At 41.7% G+C, this 10,873-nt stretch overlaps 1 long non-coding RNA gene across 1 annotated transcript; it reads right to left on the bottom strand.

Moving 5' to 3' along the window:
* Positions 1 to 2,811: 2,811 nt before the first annotated feature.
* On the bottom strand, positions 2,812 to 10,225 carry LOC122565519. The gene is made up of 3 exons (XR_006316199.1): positions 10,070 to 10,225; positions 4,288 to 4,483; positions 2,812 to 3,015 (listed from the first exon to the last, which is right to left on the bottom strand). It is a non-coding gene; the product is annotated as an uncharacterized LOC122565519 (long non-coding RNA).
* Positions 10,226 to 10,873: the final 648 nt, after the last annotated feature.

The raw sequence follows: 10,873 nt of genomic DNA, 5'->3' as shown, positions 1-10,873 counted from the left end.
AAACCTTGAGTTATCTCAGAAATGTGACTTGAAAGAAGTTCTGGGTTTTACATATTAATGAATGGAAACCTGCATCCCAATTCTAAGTGATTAAAGACTTAACAGCAATCTAGATTTGTTCACTTCAGTTGTATGACACATTGATCTTTTATTATAAATTCTGTGTTCTATGATCCTACCTCACTAACTACCTGATGAAGGAGCACTGCTCCAAAAGCTTGTACTTCCAAATAAACCTGTTGGACTATAACCTGCTGTGTGACTTTTAACTTTATCGACAGAATTGACAGATCAAAGAAAGACACTTTATCAACATGATCTCTAAGTTTCTAATGTGTGATGGCAAATTCAATTTATTGTTCAGATTTCTAAAATAAAATTGACGCCTGTATTCCTGATAAAGGGCTTTTGCCCGAAACGTCGATTTTCCTGCTCCTCAGACGCTGCCTGAACTGCTGTGCTTTTCCAGCACCACTCTAATCCAGTCAATGAAAGTTAATGAATGTCATTGAACACAGCAATTGACAAACAGTGAACAGTGAGCGAAATGAATGAGCAAGTGAAGGGATGAATGTATATTTCCTTCTGAAATAAAATGATAAACATATAAAAAGTATGGTGGAAATGGGTTGCAAGTATTCCAATCCTTCTTTGTCTTTCTAAGTTATGGCTGGATGGAAGCTCTTGTGGTACACTGGTATTGTATGTAGCTTAGGGCTTGGAGGCCTGGGTTCAAGTACCACATGCTGTAGGGGTGTACCTCTGAATAGATTGTTTAGAAAATATCTATATATTGGGAAAAATGACTGTAATGTGTTGGAGACAGGGAAAAGCTTATTTGCAATACTCAAATATAATATGAATAGCTTTGCTGTAGATACATCTGGTGATTCATGAAAAATCAGAAAGGCAAACACAGCAGTTTGGCAAGTTTATTAAAGAAAGATTTCTGCACTGGGAGAGACAAAGTCATGAGGTAACTTGAGGTGCAACTTGGATATCTCATTTACAAATGAAGGTATGACTGGTGATTATTTTTGGTGAAGCCCTTCTTGCTGATATCTAGGGACTGCAGATTCACAGCTGATACAGTGACCTACATGACCAGCTGCAAAAACAGGAAAATCTACCCTATGGAATTTACTTACGACTGCTCTGAGCCATTAGTCAAACTTCATCTGAAAATTAACTCTCCACATGATTTAGGAACTTAAGTGAATTAAGGACTTAAATGTCAAAACTGATGGATTGTTAGAGCCTCTCATACATCTCTTAGTGTTGGCACAACCCTGTCAAAGTAGGAAGTACTGATATTTCAAATGGAAACTGGTTAGGCTGAATGAAATCATGAGTCCAGACGCAGTCATAAATCAGGTTTGATTTCTCAAACAAAGCAATACACTATTGATGACATAAGTCTGAGCTAAGCATAGGACATGCTGGAAAACACTCAGCAATGGATAGAAAAGTATTTTAGTTCGAATGACACTCATTGGCCTGACTGGCTCAATTTTCTTGGTGATGTCAAGACCCTGATGTCAGCCTCAAATCCACACTAGGGAAACTAAACCAAAAGCTAAACATTGCAGGTGCTGTAGATCGGAAATAAAAATCTAAAAATGCTGGAAATACTCAACAGTCTGGCGAAAGCTACAGAGGGAGAAATGTTTGGGTCAAGGACACTCTTCAGGCCTGAAGATAGGTAGAAATGTAACTTCAAGCAAGGAGAGTCAGGGGTAAGAATAATAAAAAGAGGTGTGCGATTGGGTGAGAGTGAGAGAGATCAACTGACAAAATATATTTATAATATAAAAGAAAATGGTAATGGTTGGAGTAAAGAAATAGAAGTTTTGCCAGAGTGGGTATGATTTGCAGAATAATGTACAGGAGTTTTCAGCTTGAAATTATTGAACTTACTGTTGATACTGGGCAGCTACAAAGTGCCCAACTGGAAGGTCAGGTGTGCTAACCCCTACAAGGCCCAAGGGGGATCACAAATGAATCTCCCTTGGAGCTTGTTGATGATGAGTTGCCCTGGTAACAGGCAATGGCCTGCCCAGCTGCAACTCACCCCCCCTGTAAAGCAGACCCAGATCTGCAGAACTGTCTGTCTCACGCTGGGACGAGCCGATGTGTGTCACAAATAGTGGCTCTAGTTTGGTGTTCAACAATAACTGGCGTCCCTTTCTGGTCGGGCTTCCTGAGTTATTACATTGGTAATGAGGCTAAAAAAATGTTTCAGATAACCTTGATTTTGCAAACACTGGGTAAAACTATAATGGGGAAATATTAGAAATGCAACTGTTTGGGAAACTGCAACCTTATGATGTAGATGCGAAAGATTGGTTCCAATATACCGAAAGAATAAGATTTGTTTTCAGGAAAGTGGAATTGAAGGGGATCACTGACACAAAGTCAATCCCGAGGCTGCTTGTGGAGCCCTGACATTCAGCATCATAAATAGCTTAACCAACACAGTAGCTCCAGAGTCAAAAATCCTTTGGCTAACTGATCAATATTGTACCGGGCCATCTGTTATATTGCAGTGTTATGGGTTTAACATGGAAAATAGAACATCTAGGGAACTAATTAGTGAATTTTTGATGAGACAGCACAAATTAGAATTTAGAAGAATTTAGAATTAGATTTATTATCACATGTACTCAAGTTACTGAGGAACAGGAATACAATGTTGCCAACACATGACATAGGTACAAAGTACAGAGATAGAAATCTTAGGTACAAAAAATAGAGCAAATATATATATATATATATCTGTAATGTAGTGTAGGTTAGGAAAAAAGGGCTTCTACGTAGTCTGACAGGGCTCCACCGGTTCCCAACCCCAGTAGCCATCTTCACTCCGGGCCGGGTCTGCTGACCGCTGTCCCCGCTGCAGGTCCTCTGGCCACTCCCACACCACTTTGGGCTATTGGCTGTCTCTGTTTTGCTCTGGGCCAGCTGGCCACTGTCCCTGCTCCAGGTCATGGGATGCCCCTGCTTCACTCTGGGTTGCTGGCAGAAGTAAAAAAGACAGAAGAGAAAAAAGAACATGAGAGAGAAAAGAAACAGATGGAGCGGACGAGCTCTGGCTGGAGTGGCTTACTCTGCTGCCATCTTGAATTGGCAGAACACTGAGGTTACAGGTGAGCATTTCGGGAAATGTCAAGGGACTGCTTAGCTTGTTGAATTAATGATATTGCCTCCAAAGGAAGCTACTGACTAAACCAGATCTGGACCACAAGTAAGGCACATAACTGGCCCTTTCCTACAAAAATGCAGAAAAGGAGGCCCCGGAGCTTTAGGGGTTGTTAGTTGGTACTATCTTCAACCTTGGGCTAGCTCATACTACAGAGCTAAGTTCCCAGTGTTCAATATCTGTGGTTTCCAGTTGTTGCTAAGGAAGGGCAATTAGCAACAGAGACCACAGGCAAAACGCATATCACTCAGATTGAAGGGCAAAGTCATACAAGACAAAGCTTTGCTAATAAATCAACTAAGGATGAGGAATTTATACAGCTAAACTATGTCACTGCTTCCAAAGTGGCCCCAATTAAGATAAAACTCTAGATAAATGGCCACCCCAGAGGTGCCATTATATCTACTGTTGGGAGAAAACCTTTAGGAAACTCCCATGGGGCATCTTGTCTTTAAATCTGCGAAATACCAAGGCTAGATTGGCCACATACACGAGGGAGCCATTGGATCACTGTAACCCCAGTTACACGGGGGCAGCAGACAGTCCCCTTAATGGTGGTACAAGGGCCAGGTCCCAACCTTAGGGAATGGACTGGCTTTAAAAAACCTGCCTGGATTGGCAACATATTTTTAAAATAGGTATCAGTGTTCCATATAAAGTAAATGGAAAGTATCCCCCTGAAATGTTCCAAAAGGAACTCAGGAAGCTAACGGGCGCCATGGCCAAAATTTATGTTGACCCAGAGGCCTTAACTAAATACTTGAAAGCCCGACCAGTCCCATTGCACTATGTACCAGCATAGAGACTGAACTGGAACATCTAGAGAAACTTGGCATCATCTAAATTGCTGAATGTGTCATGCAATAGTCCCATATATAAAATCTGGCAACTCAATTTGCCTCTGTGGGATTATGAGATGACAGTCAACAATGTTTCACGCTTTCACAAATACAATATGCCACATACAGAAAACTTGATGAACAACTGGCTGCGGGTGTCACATATTTTCTAAATTGAGTATGAGCCAGGCCTACCCCCAACTGGAGCTTGAAAGATCATCCCAGAAGTACATCATGCTAAATACTCACAAAAGACGGTATAAGTACGCTCACTTGCCCTTTGGGTTATCTTCAGCTTGTGCCATTTTCCAAAGAGTGGCAGAGACTATCCTCCAAGGGCTTTCCAGAGGGGCAGTCTATCTGAGTGATGTTTTAATCTCAGGAGCTACCACATGTGAAGGGTTTGGAGGAGGTCTTGCTGCATTTTTGTGTGGCTGGCATCTGGCTAAAAAGGGGAAGAATGTGTGTTCCAGGTAAACAAGATAATATATCTCACGTCCAGTGTCTACAAGAACAGATTACATTCTGTTGAAGAGAAGATGAAATCCATAACAAAGGACTCAAAGGAACACAACAGAGTTAAAGTTCTTCCTAGTTCTCAAAAAAAGTACTCAGGGGAGATTTAATCCACATAAGGAATTTCAGTGACCTCTCCCCAGTGATCACGGGAGTTATCCTTAAAAACAGGACTGTTATTATACATGGTCAAAAACTGGGTGAAGTGTCAAAACAAATCATGTCAACCCCCACCAGAGGCAACTCTGCACAGAGGCAATTGTTTCAACAGACATTCTTGCAAAGCTGGTGACTCAGTGGTTAGCACTGCTGCCTCACAGCACCACGGACATGGGTTCAATTCCACTCGAGGGTGACTGTCGGTGTTGAGCTTTTTCTGGGCAGCACGGTGGCACAGTGGTTAGCACTGCTGCTTCACAGCGCCAGAGACCCGGGTTCAATTCCCACCTCAGGCAACTGTCTGTGTGGAGTTTGCACATTCTCTCCATGTCTGCGTGGGTTTCCTCCAGGTGCTCTGGTTTCCTCCCACAATCCAAAGATGTGCAGGTTAGGTGAATTGGTCATGATAAATTGCCCATAGTGTTAGGTGAAGGGGTAAATGTAGGGGAATGGGTCTGCTTTTCGGAGGGTCGGTGTGGACTTGTTGGGCCGAAGGGCCTGTTTCCACACTGTAAGTAATCTAATCTAATCTTAACATTCCACCAAGGACAAGCCCTCTGCAGTGACTCTTTGATGGTCTTCACAGGAGAGACATTCGCCTAATTATTATACACCCCTGAACTGGACCTGGAAAGCAAGAGTAATGACAATGCAACAAGCAGAGTTGAAAAGGGGGAACCAGTAAATGTGGTATATTTGGATTTCCAGAAGACTTTCAACAATGTGAAACATAAAAAGTTATTGCACCAGGCAGGAGTTTATAATATTAGGGGTAATGAATTAGCATGAATTGAGGACTGATCAACGTACAGAAGACAGGGAATCCTGATTAATAGGTTTTTTCGACAATTGGAAAGATATACTCACTGGAGTGCCACCAGGCTCAGTCCTAGGGTCTCAATTATTTATTTTCTATGTTAATGACTTTGAGGAGGGAGGACAGTGTAATGAATTCAAATTTGCTGATGATACAAAAATAGGTTAAAGGGCAGATTTGATGTGGACATAAGGAATCTACAAGGGGATTATAGATAGGTTGAGTGAGTGGGCAAAATATTGCAGATAGATCTAGATGTAGGTTTCCTCGCTAAGCCAGAGGTTCACTTTCAGACATTTCATCACCATACTAGATAACATTATCAGTGAGCCTCCGGTAAGCACTGGTGTTATGTCCCACTTCCTATTTATACATTTAGATTTCCTTGGGTTGGCAATGTCACTTCCTGTGTTGGTTGTATCATTTCCTGTGTTGGTGATGCTATTTCCTGTTCTTTTTCTCAGATGGTGGTAGATGGGGTCCAAGTCAATGTGTTTGTTGACAGAGTTCCAATTGGAATGCCATGCTTCTTGGAATTCCCATGCGTGTCGCTGTTTGGCTTATCTTAGGATGGATGTGTTGTCCCAATCAGTGGTATCCTTCCTCATCTCTATGTAAGGATACTAGTGATGATGAGGAGAAAGTGAGGACTGCAGATGCTGGAGTACCAGAATTGAAAAATGTGGTGCTGGAAAAACACAGCAGGCCAGGCAGCATCCGAGGAGCAGGAGAATCGACGAGTTGACGAATCGACGTCCTGACGAAGGGCTTATGCCCGAAATGTTGATCTCCTGCTCTTTGGATGTTGCCTGGCTTGCTGTGTTTTTCCAGCACCACATCTTTCAACTCAACTACTAGTGATAATGATACAAATCTTCTCAAAACTCACTAATTGCAGATGGAGTTCAATGTCGGAAAGTGTGATGTCATGCACTTTGGTAGGAAGATCCACAAGACAGACTTTTATGTAAATGGAGAGAGACTCCAAAAATGCAAAGGGATTTAGATGTTCTTGTGCATGATAAACTTAGCATGTACAGGAAGTAATTTAGAAGCCACATAGAATTTGGTCTTTATTGCTAAGGGTTTGGAATTTTAAAACAGGGAAGTCTTCTTCCAACTGTACAAGGTATTGGTGAGGCTATACCTGGAGAACTGTGTATAGTTTTGGTCCTGCATTGAAAAAGGATACAGGTGTTGGAGGCTGTTTGAAAAATAAATCAATCCTCTGATTCCTGGATGAAAGGATAACTCATTAAGAATTAATTTGCATTTAGAAGAATGAGGGGTGATCTTATTGAATTATTCAAAATTCTGAAGGGGCTTGGCAGGTTAGATGCTGAGAATGTTTCCACTAGTGGAAGAATCTTGAACTAAAGGATGTAGTCACAGAATAAGGGGACACACATTTGACACCGAAATGCAAAGGAATTTCTTCTCCCAGATGGCACTGAATGTCTGGAATTCTCTACTCCAAAGTGTTAGAGAAGTTAGATCACAGAAACCCCTTGGAGAGGAGGTAGACAGATTATTGAAATTTTGGAGAGCCAAAAATTTTGAAGAGTTGAAATGAAAAAGCATTGAGTTCTGAGGCAGATCAGTCATGATGATATTGAATTGTGGGATAGGCCTGAGGGGCTGAATGGCCTATTATTTTCCTTCTTTTTATGCGATACTAAGCTAATTTAAAAATTCCATTGATTCCAAGTGAAAAACTTCCAGAAGGTCAAGAGAGTTTTAAGCCTTAAAGAGGTTACTGCTTTAAAAACTATACACAGTTAGTTAGCACTTGCAAGTGCTTGAACAGACTAGCAGAGAGGCATTGTAGAAAAAGCATCAATGGAGAAACAGCACTCCAAGCTAATGATGTTCAATGTGAAGCAAAGGAGTCTAACGCATTAGCTGGGATTTTGTCAGGCGAACAGACTTGGGAATCAGCAGAGTATCCCTGTCAATTCTGTGAGGGAGGCCTAGTGGAATTAAATATCTTCAGGCACATAATTAACTGCATCAGGTCTTCCCTGTTACTGAGGTCCAGGCAGCAACAGTCTCATTCATTAGGAGATGCCAGCCAATCAGAAGTTGGCTACATGTCATTGCCATCTGCAGCTGCTGGTACCGGAGAGACCCCAGACTACAGGGAGAGGTCAAAGATGGGGCTTGTAGGAGAGAGTATAGAAGAGGATTCAGATCTAAGGGCAGGGGGTGACATTCATTAAATACCCGTCCTCCTGATACCAGGTCCCTCAATCAGCCATAGAGTGCCCAAGTGGCCATTAGCAAATGGAACAGATGTTGTTATGTGGCCTCCATTTTAGTTAGAGAACAGTACAGCACAGGAACAGGCCCTTTAGCCCATAGACTGTGCCAACATATGGGGCTTTCTAAATTAAAAGCCTTTTGCCTCTGTGTAATCCATACCCTTCCCTGAGGTACACTAAAATACAGTGACTTAGGGGCATTTTTCCCACTTCCAGGAGACTGGCACAAGACTTCCCCCATGAGTAAATGGTCTGGCTGTCATTCTTCCTAACACAATGAAGGAATTCAGCCCATTGTTCCGCACTCCGGTTCAGATGCACGGGTTGCTCCCCAGATGCCTCAGGCAGATCTGGCCTTTTGCTGTGAGCCCCTCTCCCTCTCCTCCTGCTCTATACTACCCTGGCCTGTCTTGCAGTTGCCTGAGGAAAATGTACAATATTGAACATACATCTGGGAGCAAGCGGTTTGAACAGAATCCTGAAAGTCAGGAAAATGTCCTTCAGTACTTGACATACCACCCCATGTGGAACATAGCAACTTTGAACCATCAAACATTTCATTAATCACAACAAGTGGTAGAAACGGATCAGTAAAACTAAAAATAATTGATTATTCTTTTAAATAGTGTCACGTATGTATAGCGGTGAAAGGTTAAAGGGGGCCATTGTCTGGAACACTGAGCACTAAAGTAAAAGAACTGGTGTCAAATTTGATCAAATCATCCACTATACACTGATTGATGTCATGATTTGCCTCCTCTGCACATTTCAAACATGCACACAATGCTGAATTCTGTCCCTAATGACATTGTGGATTGACCAAATTTAAATGGATTGCAACCGTTCAAGAAGGCAGCTCACCACTGCCTTCCCGAGGCAATTTGGGACAGGCAATAAATGCTGTTCCAGCCAGTGATGCCTACATCCCAAAAATACATTTTCAAAAACACAGAATTGATACATTCCTCTCACCTTGATGTTACTTGACGACATTCGGGGCTTTATTCTGCCACTGTGGCTATTTAACCTGCAGAGTGCTACAGTGGCTATGCCAGAGCCTGCCTTGGTAATGTGTTGGGGGTTGGGGAGACAGAGCATCGACAAAGGCCAGCCATGAGCACATATTCTGACCTGTTCTTTAAACTGACCCATCTGACTGTTCAACCAGGCCTCCCTTGTTTACCCACCTTCACTCCAGAGCCTAGCAATTCTTCTGATTGTTCAACAACAATCAGAGATGAGAAATCCTCCCTGATCATGACAATTAGCAAACAGGTAGGTGCATAGGCTCCTTGCCACAACCAATAAAATCAGCTCATTCTCTCTGCTTCTCTCTTTGGTTTATGCCTAAACTGCTCATCAAATCTTTGTAGTATGACAAACTCTCTTTTATTTCTTTCATTTGCCTTCTGCTTTCCAATCATCTTTAACACAAGGTTATACTCCTCTTATTTCATGAGTTATCTTTATTATATGTAACATATGAATGCCTGACCAAATACTTTTAAAAATTTCTTAAATACCACATCCATTGCATTTTCATTCTATTAAATTTTATACTGAGCGTAAGTCTTATGTGGCCAGCTTTTTTCCAAACGTTCTCCCTACTTTATTTGTTAACTTATTCATCTTCTCAGATTAACATTAAAAGTTGCGTCTTTCCCTGGTAGGATAGGAATATTTTGGCATCCCTAATGCACTTTTGATGCAATATGATGTTATCCCTAATCAAAAAGCTTTCTTACCATTATGTTTTTGCTTTACAGTTGTGTCACACCCGATTTTATTTATTGTGCTGATTTTTTTTTCCAACATTTTCCCCTACTTTTCAATCCATTTTTTAAGTTCTCCAGCCTACAAAGAGGCTTTCTGCCAATGTTGTTTTTTAATCAAGCATCAGCAGCATCTCAGGGTGACCTATCTGTGATTTTTCACTTCCTCACACTGAGAAAGCAGTTATGTCGATTTGGCAGCTGTACCCTCTTGATATAGCCAAGAATGAGAGCTTGCTGTGTCAAGAACTGTGGGTGTGAGGTTGCATTGCAGCACAATATGCTGGACCATTAACAATTCAACTATGTGTTCTCCTCATTTTTTTTTGTCTCCAGACAAAGTATATATTTGTTAAAACACTCAAAATGTTTTTTTTTTTATTTTTCTCAACCCATGATTTTTAATATTTTATTCTGAGGACACTTGTCATGAATCTCATTTGTATGTTTAACTAGAAAATATGAATAACTAAATCATGCTGAGAATAAACTAAAACATTACTTACATTACAATTAGTGACCATCAGAGCTAGCTGCTGGCATTAAATCCTCAACTCATCGTTCAGGTTTTAGGTGACCAGACAGGTTTCCATGGTGATATTGTGGTAGCTACATTTTCTCACAATACCAATACAGTTATAAAAGTAAATTATCCAGAGGAAGTAGAGAATCTGCAAAGGAATATAGACAGGTTAAGTGAGTGGCAGTTGGAGTATAATGTGGTAAATGTGGATGGGTTGCACCTGAACCAGAAAGCACCAATATCCTGGGAGGTAGGTTTGCTAGCACTCTTCGGGGGGAGGGGTTTAAATTAATTTGGCAGGGGGATGGGATCCGGACTTGTAGTCCAGCAAGTAGGTTAGCTGTTTTTCAGGGTGTCCAAGAATGTAGGGAGGCTGTGGAGAAGGTAGCACTGACAGGGAGTACTTGCGGACACAGAGATGGGCTCAAGTGTGTATACTTCAATGCAAGGAGTATCAGAAATAAGGTGGGTGAACTTAAGGCGTGGATCGGTACTTGGGACTATGATGTTGTGGCCATCACAGAAACATGGATAGAAGAGGGACAGGAATGATTGTTGGAGGTTCCTGGGTTACAGATGTTTCAGTAAGATTAGGGGGGGTGGTAAAAAAGGAGGAGGGGTGGCGTTGCTAATTAGAAATGGTATAACGGCTGCAGAAAGGCAGTTCGAGGGGGATCTGCCTTTGGAGGTAGTATGGGCTGAAGTCAGAAATAGGAAAGGTGCAGTCACCTTGTTGGGTGTTTACTATAGGCCCCCCAATAGCAGCAGAGATGTGAAGAAACAGATT

The sequence above is a fragment of the Chiloscyllium plagiosum genome, chromosome 2, assembly GCF_004010195.1.
Source record: "Chiloscyllium plagiosum isolate BGI_BamShark_2017 chromosome 2, ASM401019v2, whole genome shotgun sequence".
Lineage (NCBI taxonomy): Eukaryota > Metazoa > Chordata > Chondrichthyes > Orectolobiformes > Hemiscylliidae > Chiloscyllium > Chiloscyllium plagiosum.
The sequence above is the reverse complement of the archived record's forward strand: the minus strand, read 5'-3'. Positions and strand labels throughout refer to the sequence as shown.